General features: G+C 37.1%; 1 pseudogene; it reads right to left on the bottom strand.

Moving 5' to 3' along the window:
• Positions 1-1,051: 1,051 nt before the first annotated feature.
• Positions 1,052-18,263, bottom strand: part of LOC103601203 — a 28,902-nt pseudogene continuing 11,690 nt past the window's right edge.

The raw sequence follows: 18,263 nt of genomic DNA, 5'->3' as shown, positions 1-18,263 counted from the left end.
TTCCAGTCAATCCTCCAACTCAAGAATGTCCTGTAAATGAAATCATACTATATGCACTCTTTTATGTAAGGCTTCTTTCACTCATTTTACTGTTTTTAAGATACATTCATTTTGTTAAATGTTTCTGAAGTTTCTTTCTTTCTTTTTTTTTTTTTGAGTAGCTACTATGCACAATTTATTCACACCACAAACATATGAAAATCATATGCTCCAGGCCAAGTTCTGAGAATATACAGACTAACTCGCAGAAAGACTAATTTGGGTTCAGATAAAATCAGCAGACTGTGCTATGAGAGCCAATAATGCGGGTCCTAGGTTAGGGGAGAAAGAAAGACTTCCCAGAGTCTTGATACCCAAGCTGAGACCTGGAAAGTGAATGGGACTGGCCAGGTAAGAGGTGGAAGAGTGATCCAGGCAGAGAAAAGAGCTCATGTGAAGATGACCCAGAGGCAAAGTACTTTTCTGGTTGCTTTATCCATGGGTCCTTAAAGATCATCCACCTAGACCACCTCTATCCTCTCCTTTGTGGTTACTACTCTTTCCAATTTATTTAGATTTTATTATTTGGTAGAAATGGGATTCTAGCAAAGTTGTCCATCACAGGTGAAGGCCCACATATGCCCAAACAGAGTTCAAAACTAGGGAAAAGAACTGACTAATTGTTTGAAAAGGAGGCTCCTGAGATGAGGAGCAGATGAGGCTAAGCCTGCCAATGGTCCCAGTCCCCTGGAGACATCACAGTTAAGGCAAATGCCTTGAGTACGGGCCCTCTGCCAGCAGCAGATATTCTCCATGGGCCACCCATGCCAGAAGGCCCAGAGCAGAATGAGGTGGGCAAGGGGGAGGGGAAGAGAATGAACGAGTCTGAGTGCCCCACTGGGAACGGTGGGCCTCACAAGGACTGACAGCACAGTGACAGCCTTCTGTGTGGATGGGGGGAGAAAGGTACCAATTCTCCACCCCTGGGATCCACCCGAAACTGGGCTCTGGAGTGTTGCTGGCCCTTGTACTTTTATCCAAGGAGTTCTTTGGTCTTCACTGCCAGATGAATTCACGTTCCTTCTACTTCTGGGTTCAGATTCATTCCACTTTCTCTTATAGCCTTGATAGCTGCAGCTGTACACTCTGGGAAGTTGGCCATATCCAATAAAATCAGCAGTGGTGACTTCATGGAGATCTGGCTAATCCAATTTAAAGCAAACTTCCATTAGCAGTTACCACAGTAATATGATCAAGTGATCCTGGTGAAGTCCTTATGTTGAGAGTCTTATTGAAATTATCCTTGAGTGCTTCCATCGCAGACTTCATTTCTTCATCCACCTCTTCCAAGTTGATTATATCCTCAACCAAGGCAGTGTTAATATTCACTCTGGTTTGAGACCGTCTGTTTGCTTTGGCTTTGGTTTTCTTTGTAGCAAAATGGCACACTGGTACAGGTGGATAGGCCATGTACTGCCTGTGGTTATGTTGTCTTCCACTCACTGTCTTCACCGTAACTCTTTTTTTGGGGGGGTGAAGTTGGTTTATTTATTTATTTATTTATCTATTTTAAATATTTATTTATTTATTCATTCATTCATTCATTCATTCATGATATTCATGAGATACAAAGCTGATTGTCCCCCCTCCTGCCCATCATGTGGGGGCCAGATTCATACTGGGGGCATACCCATTACCAGAAATTACTTTTGTACCCTTTGTCCCCTCACAATTATCCCCCAGCCTCCCTCCTCTTCCCCTTCTCCCCTCAACTCCAATTTGTAGTGCTAGGAATTTTCCCTCCCTCTGTTGGATCACAGCACTACTGTGGTCTTTCTTTCCTGCCTCCTTTCTCTTTTAGCTCCCACATGAGTGAACACATGTGGTATTTATCCCTCTGTGCTTTGCTTGTTTCTCTCAACATAAGTTTCTCCAGGTTCATCCATGTTGTTGCAAATGGGACTATTTCATTCTTTTTATGGCAGAGTAGTATTCCATAGTGTATATAAACCACAGTTTCCTTATCCAATCATCTATTGATGGACATTTAGGTTGGTTCCATATCTTGGCTATTGTAAACAGAGCTGCAATAAATATGGGAGTGCAGGTATCTCTTCAACATGATGATTTCCATTCCTCTGGATATATACCTAGAAGAGGGATTGCTGGATCATATGGAAGATCTATCTGTAGTTGTTTGAGAAACCTCCAAATTGTTTTCCAAAGTGGTTGTACTAGTTTACAGTCTCACCCACAGTGCGGTAATGTTCCCTTCTCTCCACACCCTCACCAGTATTTGTTATTCACCTTCTTTTTGATTATAGCCAGTCTAATTGGAGTGCGGTGGTATCTCAATGTGGTTTTAATTCGCATTTCCCTGATGACTAGTGATGTTGAGCATTTTTTCAGGTATTTGTTGGCCATTTGTATGTCTTCCTTTGAAAAATGTCAATTCAGCTCCTTTGCCCATTTTTTAATTGGGTCATTTCTTTTTTTTTTTTTTTACTGTATAATTGCTTGAGTTCTATGTATATTCTGGATATTAGTCCCTTGTCAGATGCATAGTTGGCAAAAATTTTCTCCCACACTGTAGGGTGTCTTTTCATTCTGCTGATTGTTTCTTTTGCTGTGCAGAAACTTTTTAGTTGATATAGTCCCATTTGTTTATTTTTTTCTTTTGCTGCTTGTGCTTTCAGGCTCATGTTCATAAAGCCTGTACCCAGTCCTAACTGCTGAAGTGTTTCACATACATTTTCCGTTAGTAATTTTACAGTTTTGGGTCTTATACCTAGGTCTTTAAACCATTTTGAGTTGATTTTAGTGTATGGTGAGAGATGCATATCTAGTTTCATTCTTCTGCATATGGATATCCAGTTTTCCCAGCACCACTTGGTGAAGAGGCAATCTTTTCCCCAATGTAGATTTTTGTTGCCTTTGTCTAATATCAGATGGCTATAAGCCAGAAGAGTGATTTCTGGGTTCTCAATTGTACTCCACTGGTCTGAATGTCTATTTTTATATCAGTACCATGATGGTGTGTGTGTATTACAACAGCTTTGTAGTATAATTTGAAGTCAGGCAGAGTTATGCCCCAGCTTTGTTTTTTTTGCTCAGGATTGCTTTGGCTATTTGAGGTCTTTTGCTTTTCCATATGAAAGGCAAGATTGTTTTTTCCATTTCTGTGAAAAATGTCATTAGTATTTTGATGGGGATTGCATTGAATCTGTAGATCGCTTTGGGTAGTATAGACATTTTCACAATGTTAATTCTTCCAATCCAAGAGCATGGATGATCTTTCCATCTTTTTGTGTCTTCTTTAATTTCTTTCAGAAGTTGTTTGTAATTCTCATTGTAAAGGTCTTTGACCTCCTTGGTTAAATTGATCCCTAGGTATCATATTTTTTTGGTGACAATTATAAATGGGCTTACTTTCTTTATTTCTCTTTCTGTTAATTCATTTTTTTGAGTATATAAATGCTACTGATTTGGGGGCATTTATTTTGTATCCTGCAAAATTACTGAAGTTATAAGCAGCTCTAGGAGTTTTTTGATAGATTCTTTAGGTTTTTCTATATATAGTATCATGTCATCTGCAAATAGGGAAAGTTTGACTTCATCTTTTCCAATCTGGATTCCCTTTATTTCTTTCTCTTGCCTGATTGCTCTAGCTAGTACCTCCAGTACTATGTTGAATAGTGGTAAGAGTGGGCATCCTTGTCTTCTTCTTGTCCTTGGGGGGAAGGCTTTCATTTTTTCCCCATTCAGAATAATACTGGTGGTGAGCTTGTCATAAATAGCTTTTATTGTGTTAAGATATTTTCCTTCTTTAACTAATTTGTTAAGAGTCTTTATCATGAAGGAATGAGGAATTTTGTCAAATGCTTTCAGAGTTATGTTGGCCTCATAGAATGAGTGTGGGAGACTAACATCTGTTTCAATTGTTTGGAACAGTTTCATGAAAATTGGTATTAACTCCTTTTTAAACATTTGATAGAATTCAGCTATAAAGCCCTCTGGACCCGGACATTTTTGTTGAAAGATTGCTAATTACTGCTTCAATCTCCTTGCTTGTTATTGGTCTGTTCAGGTTTTCTATCTCTTCTTGGTTCAGTCTTGGTAATTTATATGTGTCTAAAAACTTACCCATATCTTCCAGATTTTCAAATTTGTTGTCATACAGTTTTTTTATAATAGTCTGCCCTGATACCTAAACCAGATAAAAACACAGCAAAAAAAGAAAATTACAGGCCAATATCCTTGATGAACCTAGATGCTAAAATCTTCAACAAAATAGTAGCAATTAGAATTCAGTGTAACTTTTGAAACAGCTCTGGTCAAGACAGCTATCGCCCAGGTTACTAGGGAAAGACTCATGAGGCGGTGGAGGCAGTGCAGATGTTGTGACATCCCCCTCAGTACTTATTTCTGAGTACTATTCCAGTGTGTGAATATGAACCAGTTTGCTTATCTTTTATTGCTAGCATTTGGCTTTTTTTCCCAGTTTGAGGCTATTATAAATAAAACTCCTATAAATACTCTTGTATACAAGTGGCCAGAAAAAAGTGGGTGCTCCTATGGACAATGGTAGTCACAATAGTACTGAAATCTAATAGTGGAATTGTACTTTTTTTTTTTTTTTTTGTCCTTCCTCATAGAAATCCAGTTTTGTTCAGGATTCCTTCTTGCTTATAGAGGACAAGTTGAGCCGCCCCAGATGCAGGGATTTGTCTGGCTGGTCTAAGGTAGTTTTATTCCAATGAATAGATCAGGCCAACAAGATGCGAGGGAGCCTCTGGCGGACTATTCTCTTTCTTTTACTATTTGACATGTACAGAATTGGGTGTTATAACTATTTCAGCTATTTTACTACCAGCTTGAGATACATTGGGGCTATTAAATTTAGAACATCTCAGAAGCATGATTGGCTGGATTAAATCAGACCTGAAGCATGTTCTACCCTTCGACTTCCTGAATTATATGAGTAAATTAATTTAAGCCATTGGTGTTATATTTTTGCTAGCAAAATTATTTTTACTGACTTTCAGGATGATACAGAAGCATATATGGGAAAAACCAGGGAAAGAAAAGTCCATTCATGGAGATCCAGAAGTGTAAAAATCACTGAATGATGAAAAAGATTGGCATTATCAGTGAAAAAAAGAAAACAAGAGAACAGTGGATTTTGGGGAGTGGAAGAGGAGAAAGTTGCAGGGTTCAGCAAGATCTAGATTACAAAGGTGCCAAAAGGCAAGTGTCGGGATTGTATTGTATTCTACGTATGATGGGAATACATTAAATATTTTTAAACAGCTTTATTGAGGGATAATTGACATACAATAAACTGTGCACATTGGAAGCATACAACTTGATTAAGTTTGGGCATATGTATGCACCCATGACATATACCTTCAATCAAGAGAATGAACCTATCCGTCACCTCTGAAAGATTCTCCATGCCACTTTTTATCTTCCCTTCCCACCCCTCCACTTCACCCCTGCTCAGAAAACCACCGATCTGCTTTATGCCACTATAGTTAAGATTGCATTTTTATTGAATATTATATAGAGTGAATCATACAATGTGTATTTTTGGTCTGAATTCTTTTACACAGCACAGTTATTTTTATATTCATCCGTGTTGTAATATGAAACAATATTTTATTCCTTTTCCTTGCTGATTAGTATTCCATTGTATAAGATACCACAGTTTGTTTATCCATTAACCTGTTTATGGACATATAGGTGGTTTCCAATTTGGGGCCATTACAAATAAAGCTTCAGTGAACATTCATGTACAGGCTTGGTATGGATTATTTGGGTGAATACTTAGTATTTGGATTGCTGGATCATATGGTAAGTGCACGTTCAACTTTTGAAGAAACTGCCAAAATTCATTCCAAAATAATTTTAATATTTTACATATCTACTAAAAAAGTTTGAGAGTTCTTGTTCTTCCACCTCTTTGCCAACACTTGTTATGATTAGTCTTTTTAATTTTAGACATTTAAATAGGTTGTGGTAGTATCTCATTGGAATTCTAACCTTCATTTTCCTAATGACTAGTGATACTGAATATCTTTTTGTGTGCTTGCTATCCATATGTTTTTGTTGGTGAGGCATCTGTTCAAATCCTTCACACATTTTTAGATTGTGTTGTTGGTTTTCTTCTTGAATTTTGGAAGTATTTTATATTGCAGATACAAATCCTTCATCAAATATCTAATTTGCAAATGTTTTCACCCAGTCTGTGGTTTGTATTTTTATTTTCTAATAGCCTCATAAAAAGTACAAGTTTATAATTGTGATTAGTACTAACAGTGTTACTACTCTTTTTTTTTTTTTAATTGTTGTTGTTCTAGGTCTTTTGCATTTTCATATGCCAATTGTAATTAGACAGTAAACTGACATAAAATGTGTTTTTAAAATCTCATTCTGGCACCTCTGTGAAGAATACATAAGGGGGCAAAGTGAGTCTTGACTAATACATCAGCCAATCCATATTTTTTAGTAAATGAGAAAATGAACAAATGAAGGAAATAACATAATTTTAAGGGAAAAATTAACTAATAAATGAAGTGGGTCATTTTATATTGATATAGGGTATAATCAAGAACAAAAATATAAAAATTATAAACATGTTCTGAACATCATGGCATCAAAATTTGTAAAGGAAAATACTATCAAAAATATAAAGAGATATTCATGGAATTTCTCAGTGACTACAAAACCAGATACACAAAACTTATAGGCTTAGACAGCATTTGTGTAATTTTAATTGTGTTGCTTAGAAAGGGTGATTTAAACAAACAGTAATTTATTTTTCCTTATATAAAGAAAGTCTAGAAGTTTGCATTTTAAGGCTTGTCTAGTAGCTCAATTGTGTCTTTTCAGAATCAGGTTTTCCTATCTTTCTTATCCTTTATTTTTATATTCTTGTCTGTCTTATTAATGATCACAAGGTGGCTGCTGTCCTTTCAGTCATTATATTCCAGTTCCAGGCAGAAAGAATGGCAAAGAGTATATGCTACATCTCTAAATCAAAGGCTTTTTCACACACCTCCCAGCATACAAGAGGGTTAGGTGGCCACTTCTGCTTGCAAGCAGGCCTGGGAAATTGGTGATCTAACTTTTCAGTCTGTATGGGGTGTCTCACAGTGGATATTAATTATTTTATGAGACCTGCAAATTTTCAAACGTCTATAGATCACTAACAATAATTATCCACACACCAACCAGACCTTTGCTTTCCACAGTGAAATATATTTTTAAACTGAAGCAAACAAACAATTTAAAAAGAAAAAATAATGCTATATCATAAAGTAACTATGAAAAAATAATGCTATATCATAAAGTAACTACAGTTCAAAAAAGAAATCTGAAGTAGCATATGTGTCATGTCTAGCTCCTAAGATTTTTTTTTTTTTTTTTTTTTTTTTGGAAATAATAGAAAAAAGTTTTCAGAAAACTGCCATTTTAAAGTTGTAGGCAGTTTCCAAATAGTGACTTAAATTCACTTTTATGACAGCAATCTGAAAGAATTCCCCATTTACACAGATATAGAGGGGAAAGTATCTATCCATTGTTCTTGGATAAAACACTAAGTGACCATTTTCCTAAACTTCAATGTTAAGTGTTCCAGTCTGATAACATAAATTGCTTTAAAGACCAACTGACCACAGCAGTAAATGGCTTTGTGGGGAGGTTATTGGGAATAGAACTTATTATCTGTTCATTAGAACCTATGCTATAGGAACAGGGGACACAATATTTCCTTAAACCAGTAGAAGAGAGGTCAAGTAAATTTTGTTTGAAACTTTAAAAGAAAGGTGAAATGACTGTTTACACATAGGCAGGTGAGACCTGATTTTCTTGTCCAATCTGTGGTTCACACTATACAGATATTAGAAATTGTGTTATTTTAAGACAGAACCTTTATCTCTTTTGTACATAGCAGTAATTCCAGTGCTTCAAACAGTGCTGATCACACTAGCACAGTGGGGTGCTTAATTTGTTAAGTTAATAAAAGGAGGGATGGACAAATAAATCACATATGAAGTGGAGAAGACTATGTCTTAAGAATGGGGTGTATCCAAAGCTACAATTAGTGAAAAAATTGATAATTTAAAAGCTATATTTATTTTTAAAAAATTAAAATTTCATGTACTAAGCATTCTACTTAAATATAACATGAAATAATCTTTAAAAAAATGTAAGATACAAAATTATGTGTAGAATGAGATCTTAATCACATAAAAATCCATCATAAAATTACATATAAGAAAAGGGTAGAAATTTGTATTGTGTTTGTGTGTGTATGCTATATGTATATATACATGATTAAAGAAGTAAAATAGGGTTAAATAAGACAGCTATTAATCTTATTTTTGGAATCCTATTTTTATTTTTTATCCCTTTTCTTTATGAAAGTTTATATACATAAATAATCCGTTATAAAGTTTACATAAATTTATGTAAACTTCATGATTGAACAAATCATCATTTTTTAATTTTAGTACATGAACATGTATTACAAAAATAGAAGATAATATAGACCAATCCTCTCATTTGCACAAAAGAATGCTGAGACCATAAAAATAAAGTATATTTTTTTAATGTCACACATTATTTAGAAATAGAGCCAAGCTGAAATAATTCATTTGATTCAGCAAATAATTTTTAGGAGTCTATTATGTGCCAGGCATCACACTAAGTGTTGGGAATATGTATTGTTCCTAACCCCCAGGTATGTGAAATTCTAGTGAATACCATAGATAAAGAATTAGAGTAAAAGTTAGGGCTGGCCCGGTGGCGCACTGCTACAGTGCGCCGCTTGGGAAGCGCGGCGGCGCTCCCGCCGAGGGTTCAGATCCCACATACAGACCAGTTCCCGCTCACTGTCTGAGCAAGGTGCAGGGAGCAACACCGAGGGTTGCGATCCCGTTGCCGGTCCCGGGCCGGTACGGGTGTGATACTGAGGGTTGCGATCCGTTGCCGGTCATGAAAAAAGACAAAAAGGAAAAAAAAAAAAATTAGAGTAAAAGTTGATAAATGTTATGCTATAGGAGAAGACAGGTGCTATGTAAGAATCGGCAAAAGACAGCGCGGCGGCGCTCCCGCCGAGGGTTCAGATCCCACATACAGACCAGTTCCCGCTCACTGTCTGAGCAAGGTGCAGGGAGCAACACCGAGGGTTGCGATCCCGTTGCCGGTCCCGGGCCGGTACGGGTGTGATACTGAGGGTTGCGATCCGTTGCCGGTCATGAAAAAAGACAAAAAGGAAAAAAAAAAAATTAGAGTAAAAGTTGATAAATGTTATGCTATAGGAGAAGACAGGTGCTATGTAAGAATCGGCAAAAGACCCTGAGCCCAGTTCAGGTGATCAGAAGATAAACATACAAATAAAAGATAAGTTAGAGTCACTAGGCTGATGCGAAGGATAGGAGATGGTTTGACGTATCTCCTGCTTAACATCAGCAATTCTTTCCAAAACTTGGATTCTCTGAGAAAAGTCTCTGACTGGCAGTTTCTTTTTCATCATTAAATTATGTCTTAAATGATAGTAGTTAGCTGTTATTCCACAATAATTCTTCAAAACATTCCATTCCAGAACTCATTAGCTTACAAAAATAAGCATTTGCTCACACATTTCTGTGTAGGCTGGGGTTTGCTAATCAACTCTGAATTTGACATGGGTTGGATCAAGCTGTGTGTTGAGTCCCAGACTACTCCATGTATCTCTCATTGTTCTTAGAATATCAGCTCAACTGGGTGCATGATTTCCTGATGAAGAAAGGCAGAGGCACAAGAAAACAAGCACAACCACACAGCTGTTAGGTGTTCTTTTATGTGATCGATAGTCAGGTGTGGCCATAAGAGGGGACATAAGAGAGGCTCAGGGAAGCAAAAGTTAATTATACCCATAGGTCCTAGAAATAGGAAACCTGGGGAAGCTTCAGGTGAGCAGAAGGCAGAAAAAAGGAGCAAGATGAAAGCCAAGGCTAGAGCTCTTATTGTGGTTTCCATAAAAAAGGCAGGGCATGGTAAACAGTTAAAGATAGGCTAGTTTAAATAATTTTGGTGATCTCTAAACTGTAGGAATGGTCCTAGTTGCCTGGTATCTGGCCCTGGGATGAAAAAAGCAGAAAAATATTGCTTCCTGAGGTGTACAGGCCAGAGAGAGGAGTTATGGCTTTGTATTGGTCAGTTTGCATATCAAAGGCAGATTCCTGGCCAAGCCTTTTGCTGTCCTAAGAATTGGCCCCAGGAGGGGCATTCTTTCCCTAGACAGTTTTTTAAAATGTCAAAATATTATAATATGCAGAAAATAAAAAATTATATGAGCAACACAAAGCACATTTTAGATCTCAGCTTGCCATACATTTGCCACCACCCCGTTGGCGAAAGCAAGTCATCTATGTCCATACATGATGAGACCCTGATAAAGGTCTTATTCTATACTATTTCTACAGGTTTTGAAGAATCTACTGCACATCCAACCCAAATCCTCAAGCAATTGCCTAAAATATAACCAAAACACAGTGATATGGCTATATGTAAGTAATGAATGATTATTTTACCTTGTAAAATGTTTAAAATTTTCTGAACACCAATTATATGGTTTTAATGGGGTTATTAAAGGATGTTTCGTATGCAGTAGCATCTTCTATTTTTATCATCTTTTTCAATCTTTTTATTTCTCCATGATGTTCTTCAATGCTATCACAAATCTATGTAAGAATAAAGGGTGAATATGAAAACCAGGCTGGAAACACGTTCAGGACAGGCATACAGTGACATAGAGTTGCTCACCTTGAAAAGACACTGGTATATGTCTTTTAAGGGCAGCAATCTCCAAGGAGCACATACCCTTAGAGACATTTGCAATACTTTTCAGTTCATGTAAGAGTAACTTAGGCATTGTAGGAGTTGTATTTGGATTGTAACTCAAGAATTTTCCTGCAAGTCTTTTTGCTAAAAAAATGTTTCATTAGACATAATTATGGTTTTTGGTTTTGTATAAACATTGGCTGAAATACATTATGGTAAGAATAATAAGTTCTATTAAGCTGGGACAATAAAAACTAGGGGACAGTCCTTCTGAAGAATGTTAACCAGGTAGATATTCTGAGAATTTGCCTGTTCAGGTATATGTCAAGGGCCAGAATTTAAAGTGATTGGGCATGTTCACAGGAATTAAAATACTATTTTCTGTTAAAAATAGGTTGATATCAAATATAGATTGCATTATGATTTTGTGTACCAATACAAAAGAAAAGCACTATAATTATATTACTGACTGTGAGATTTATCATAATATTGGAGAATATTTAAAATATGAAAAAATATGTATTAGAATCTATGCATTAAGGCTGCTCGGTACAGCTGGATCACATAATACGAAAATGGTGGTGGGAAGAGATAATGCTGTAGATTTAACAGGGCTGTATTATCTTGTTCATTACAAACCAAGTACACAGGCTTTTAAACCAAGAAAGATAAAACTGCCATTGAACAGAAATGAGAAGTGTCTTGATTAAGTTTTTATGCTAGAAAATGCAATTTTGTTTGCAGTATGGAAAAGGAACAGGAATTCAGGCAGGAATACGTGGTCAAAACTGAGAGGATAGCCCCCACTTATAATGCTGGTGGCAGGGAGGGGAGGGTGGTGCAGAATCCAGGTGAGGGATGAGCAAGGGTCTGAGCTAGGGTCATGGCAGTGGACTTAGAAGAGTGTAAACAAATTTCAATCACACTAGACTCAGAGCCAGGGCTGAGATCAGAACATCCACCCATTCTTCATTCAGTAAACCTTTATTGATGACATGCTAGGTATTGAAGATACAGAAACAAAGACATAATCTTGTTCTGTGAGGAGCTCTTGGTCTGATGAGCCAAACCAAACTAGGCTAACTCACTTCCGACTGTCACTGTGATGTCATATCATGGAAGGCAAATTGGTTTGGGATCTTGACACCTTGTAGGGTGAAGATTGGGTCCTAAAAATTTGTATAACTTTCTCCTTCCTGGAGCCATCACTGTTTTCTAGCCTTCTGGCAGGAACGAAATAGAATGAAAGATAAGGCTGTGATCTCTGCAGTGACACTTCTCTAGTGGGTGGAAGATGAGCAGGAAGACTCCACAGAGCCTCACCCAGCTCTGGCACGAACACTAGCACTGGCATTTGAAGCATCTGTTTACTCCATGCCTTCTCCTTAATTTTTACTGTTACTGTAATAGCAGTAGAAGTAAATGATGGCTTAGTTCCAAATGATATTGCTAAGTTGTGAAAATTCTGACTAAAAATTACATCTCTTATGTAATTAAAATAGCTGATTTCATCAGTTTTTTTTTTTTTTTTTTTTTTTCCAGATGGGATGGGAGAGGGTGGAGTTCAGTTAGTTATGAAATCTTGCTGTTCAAGATGAAGAGAATGAAATAATTGTTATTACTCCCTACTGCTTTTTCCTGAGGTGTCTGGAGTTAAGGGGAGAAGAGAAGCAGCTGTAGTAAAAGCAGCAGCAATCTCTCTTTAACACAAATCAAAGCATCCCCCAAATAGGAACCCCATTATCCACATGTTCCATAAAACCACCATGAATCCACCTGTTCTAAAGCAGCTGAATTTGCAATTTCAGGCCTGCAAAGCTAAAAGGTGAGGGGCGAAAATGATAAAGAGACTAAAAAGAGATTAATAAGAGAATAATGCCAAAAACCTCATATGGTGAGCCTTCCTGCATTTGTTTGCATATCTGGAGGGAGAAAAAGACTGTGATTAATATAATTTGGTTAATCAGGGATTCACTGAGCCTTCAACAGCACATCCAGCAGTGTCTCATTTCCACTGAATAATGCCAAAAACCTCATATGGTGAGCCTTCCTGCATTTGTTTGCATATCTGGAGGGAGTAAAAGACTGTGATTAATATAATTTGGTTAATCAGGGATTCACTGAGCCTTCAACAGCACATCCAGCAGTGTCTCATTTCCACCGGGGGCAAGAGGATCGTGGGTCACTTAGGATTAAAGCCATACTGTGCCCACCTTCCACAGGATGGATGTAGTGCCCACACATTATTTCCTCACATAAAACAATCCCATGATACTTGAGTTGGTGATATTATCTATCTTCCAAACATTCTGCCTCATTTAGCCAGTGCTTCTCAAAATCAACTGGGGTGTGTGTGTGGGGGGGAGTATAACAAAACTCTGGTATACCACTTGCTAAATACATAAGGAATGAACAAGAAAAATGAAAGAATGAGAGGAAGAAATATAGTACACATTTACAATATATCAAGCATCATTATGTGTATTATGTCATGTAATTCTCAAAATGACTTTACAAAGTGAGTTAGACTTTTGAGAAAATTAAGGTAGAGAAAGGTCAACTTTCTGAAGTCACATTTAAAATCAAAATGTCACCTTATGTACCATCCACACCACAAACCTGCCCTTCCCTATTATTTCAGTCAAGAACATAAGTGTTGGAAGACCCTTTGAAATTGTTTATGCATGTTTGTCCATCATCAAGCTTGGGATTTTATTTTTTGTTGGATCCACCCTCTGTGTAAACTCCTGCAAGGCAGAGATTATGATGATTGCTTTAATTAAGTAATTTATTCATTTATCAGATCTTAGTTGATACACCTACTCACGGCAGACACTTTTCCACAGCTTGGAAGAAAGCAGTGAACAGTGCAGTTTCTTCCATTATAGTGGCAGCATTGCAGTGGAGGGTTGGAAAATCAATACAAAAAATATATACCTACATGTAATATTTATGATAGTTCAGGAACAAAGGTTAAACAGGATGTGAGAATAGAGACAGAAGAGTGTGGGAAAGGGAGAAGCTGTTTTAGGCCAGGTAATCCACGAAGGCCTGTCTCTGGAGGTAACATCTGCAGTTACCTGAATTAAAAGAAGCCGTGAGCCATGCAATATCTGGGGGATGAGCACTTTAGGCCAAGGAGGAATAAATGCATCCGCCATAAGGTGGGAATGTGTTTGTTATCTTCAAGGAATAGTCAGGAGGGCAGAGTGGCTGGAGGCCACTGTGAAATGAGAAAGCATGAGTAGAAGAAGTTTTAGAGGTATGTGTAAATCACACAGAGCTCTAGAGGCATAGGAAGGGATTCATATTTTATTTTAGGAGTTATGGGAAACTATTGGAGGGATTTGGGTACGGAAAGGATCTAACTTATATTTAATAGGATAGTTATGACTTCAATGTGGATAAAAAATGGTTCAAGTGCCGTTGAACACAAGGAGGGCATTAACTATACTATTGCAAAATTCCAAGCCTTCGATGGTGGTGGCTTGGTCTACAGTGGCAAAGATGAATATTAAGAGAAGTGCTGAGATTCAGAGTATACTCATATTTTAAGTATAAAGCTGACAGGATTTGGAGTATATGAAAAGGACAGGAGTCAGGAATAAGTATAATGTTTTTGCCTGAGAAACTTGGTGAATTGAGGAGCTACATCTTGAGATGGGGAGTCTTGAGAAGTTGCAGGGTTGTGTTTGTGTTTGTGTGTGTGTGTATGTGCATATGTGAGTGTGTTTGGAGAATCAAGGATTCTGTTTTGGGGCATATTTTAAGACCCCTGTTAGTTTTCCAGAATGTAAGCCCCATGAGCACACAGGCTCTGTCTTGCTCATTGTTATAGCATATAGAGCAATGCCTGGGAATTATTTGCAGGCAAAAAACTTTCGTTTGCATAAGAGAATAAATAAATAAATTTATAAATTAAAATAGAGATGTCGTAGGCCATTGGGTCTAAAAATTTGAGATTCAGAAGGAGTGAATTGTATAAGGTTGCTATAAAATCACAATACTAAATGAGATCACGTTGAGAGTCTATGTCAACAGAGAAAAAGATCCAAGGACTGCTTCCTGGGGCACCCAATCCAGTACTTTAATAGAAATAGGCAAAATATCCAGAAAAGAAACTGTGAAGTTTCAATCACTAAAATAAATAGAAAACAAGTAAAGTGATATTTCTCAGAAGACAAGTGAAGAAAGTGTTTCAACTGAAAATGGACTTTTTTATTTGAAAATGTGGAAGCCATTCTAATTAAAAAAAAACAAAAATCTTGCCTAGATGTAAGTTGGAAACATTTTTAATTATTATTAACACATCACTATTACTACATTATTAATATTTATTTTATAATAAAATAAAATCCTATATCGAAGTTACAAACATAGAAATTTGTTAACTTTTTGTATTTTCAATGTTAAAATATATCTAACTCACTTAGCTACAGGCCATTGAAAGAGCATTGACTAGAAAACAATTTGATACTGCCTCTATTTTCTCTGAAGAACACTCATTAATTTATCAGATTGCATGGTATAGGATGACCATACACATTTTGCACGTTATATTGTATCTGGGCATCTTTTACCCTTGCTGTGTGATGGGTCATATGTGGTCAGGTGTCAGAACACTTGGGTAGTAGTTTTTGCTCCACATTGTGCTAGCTGTGTGGTCACAGACAAACCCATACCTACCTCCTAAACTAAATAGAGATAATGTCTCCATATCCTCTGTCACTAAGTGAACATCAGAATATCTGCTTACTTTAAATTGTTTAAATCACAATCAATTGAAATAATTTGTGAATTCTTCCTAACTTTATGAAATAAAAATGATTCTTTTGTTACTTCATTTGATCTTTTAGAAAATAGAAGTAGAGCAACATATGATTTGCTGAGAAAATCATAAGGCATTTTTTTTAGACTGTTACTAAAAAATCTTGGCACATATCTATTAGAAAACCTACTCTCTACAAAATCTTTCTTTGTAAAAGGTCAACAGAGAGAGACTAACTAGAGATGTGTGAATCTTTACAACTAGAATGGTGGCAGCTGAGACAGGCTATGTATTTCACTTAGAGACCCACAGCCAGGAGAGAAGCAAATGGGAAAAGATTGACCTCTACTGCATATAGACGGGGTGGGGGCATAAAGGTGAAGCTAAATTATGAGAAGTGGATCTGGAGTGAGCTATTTGCCTATTTTATATGGACCTGATGAAAAACGTGTTGTAAATAAGTAGGGTGCCCAAGCACAAGATGTTGTTGTGAATCTTAAGGACCCTTAAGCATCAGATTGGATGTGCAGAGATGGTTTAAAAAGTAATGAATGCACAGTGGGTCAAAGTGTAAAATATCATGATGTTTAATGCATTCTGCTAAGACAGACATTTTTATGCCAGCTGGTTGGATGCAGACATTAGCAAATGGTGAACCGAAAAAGAGGAAGAGGCACTCAGTCAAAAACAAAAGAGCTCTCCCAAAAGCACAGATGAAGAGGCAGAGGTGAGGGGCTGTGGGAAACCCAGAAAGCAACATTGCCAACTTGGCATCAGAAGTTAAGAGGTAGGAAGCGTGTCCTCAGGCACCTGTGGAAAAGACAAATACTCAACTCATCTTTCTGAATCTAAACGGAAAGATGAATTAGTGAAAGACTGGCTTTGTGGGATATAAATAAGAAAGTTTTACTAAAACACACTTGCTCTTTATCTCTTTTCCTGAAGAAAAATTCAGAAAGAGAACACAAAAATACAGAATCTTAGGCTCAGGAAGAATTTTTTTTTTTTTTCGTTTTAAGTAAATATGCATAGATGTAAGGATAAGAACAAAGGTACTTAATGTTGTTGGGCCATGACAGAAAGGTACTTAATATTGTTGTCTTCTGTCCTTATTCCAGAAAATACTAATTTACTTACACTTATTTCTGAGATTTCGTTTAACTCCTGAGGTCTATCATTCTAAACTTTGAGAGTACTAGTCTTTGCTCCACACTTACTAGCTTGACTGTTAGGGGAAAATGTGGGAACTTTCATAGTCCTGTTTTATTTTGAGGTGGGGGTATTTGGGGTTGCCATTTGTTTGTTTTTAACAGTTTGTCATGAAAGCTATAAGTCAGCTTTTCTCTCTGAAGGCTCTTGGTGAGTACAAACTTTGATGTTCTGTCTTTTTGAGAATTGCTGTGTATAAGCGTAAACTGGTTTAGGATGGTCTGCCGAACAAATTACTTAAATTTTATATTTCTCCTTCTGGAGTAACCATGATAGTTGGAGAAATGCAGTTCCCCTCGGCTGGACCTTCCGGGCAGCACTCTTGCTCCAAAGACCTACCAGAGCCCTCCCAGCAGAACTTCCTGAGCGTCTCAGGGAAGGAGGATCTTCTATATCAGCCCCAAAGATGTCTGGCCTGATTTCTAAGCTTTTTCTTTCTGGCTTGCCTTGTCTGACCTCTACTGCATATAGACGGGGTGGGGGCATAAAGGTGAAGCTAAATTATGAGAAGTGGTTCTGGAGTGAGCTATTTGCCTATTTTATATGGACCTGATGAAAAACGTGTTGTAAATAAGTAGGGTGCCCAAGCACAAGATGTTGTGAATCTTAAGGACCCTTAAGCATCAGATTGGATGTGCAGAGATGGTTTAAAAAGTAATGAATGCACAGTGGGTCAAAGTGTAAAATATCATGATGTTTAATGCATTCTGCTAAGACAGACATTTTTATGCCAGCTGGTTGGATGCAGACATTAGCAAATGGTGAACCGAAAAAGAGGAAGAAGCACTCAGTCAAAAACAAAAGAGCTCTCCCAAAAGCACAGATGAAGAGGCAGAGGTGAGGCGCTGTGGGAAACCCAGATAGCAACATTGCCAACTTGGCATCAGAAGTTAAGAGGTAGGAAGCGTGTCCTCAGGCACCTGTGGAAAAGACAAATACTCAACTCATCTTTCTGAATCTAAACGGAAAGATGAATTAGTGAAAGACTGGCTTTGTGGGATATAAATAAGAAAGTTTTACTAAAACACACTTGCTCTTTATCTCTTTTCCTGAAGAAAAATTCAGAAAGAGAACACAAAAATACAGAATCTTAGGCTCAGGAAGAATTTTTTTTTTTTTTTCGTTTTAAGTAAATATGCATAGATGTAAGGATAAGAACAAAGGTACTTAATGTTGTTGGGCCATGACAGAAAGGTACTTAATATTGTTGTCTTCTGTCCTTATTCCAGAAAATACTAATTTACTTACACTTATTTCTGAGATTTCGTTTAACTCCTGAGGTCTATCATTCTAAACTTTGAGAGTACTAGTCTTTGCTCCACACTTACTAGCTTGACTGTTAGGGGAAAATGTGGGAACTTTCATAGTCCTGTTTTATTTTGAGGTGGGGGTATTTGGGGTTGCCATTTGTTTGTTTTTAACAGTTTGTCATGAAAGCTATAAGTCAGCTTTTCTCTCTGAAGGCTCTTGGTGAGTACAA

The sequence above is a fragment of the Galeopterus variegatus genome, unplaced genomic scaffold (genome assembly GCF_000696425.1).
Source record: "Galeopterus variegatus unplaced genomic scaffold, G_variegatus-3.0.2 Scaffold3626, whole genome shotgun sequence".
Classification (NCBI taxonomy): Eukaryota; Metazoa; Chordata; class Mammalia; order Dermoptera; family Cynocephalidae; genus Galeopterus; species Galeopterus variegatus.
This window is presented reverse-complemented; position numbering and strand designations above follow the sequence as displayed.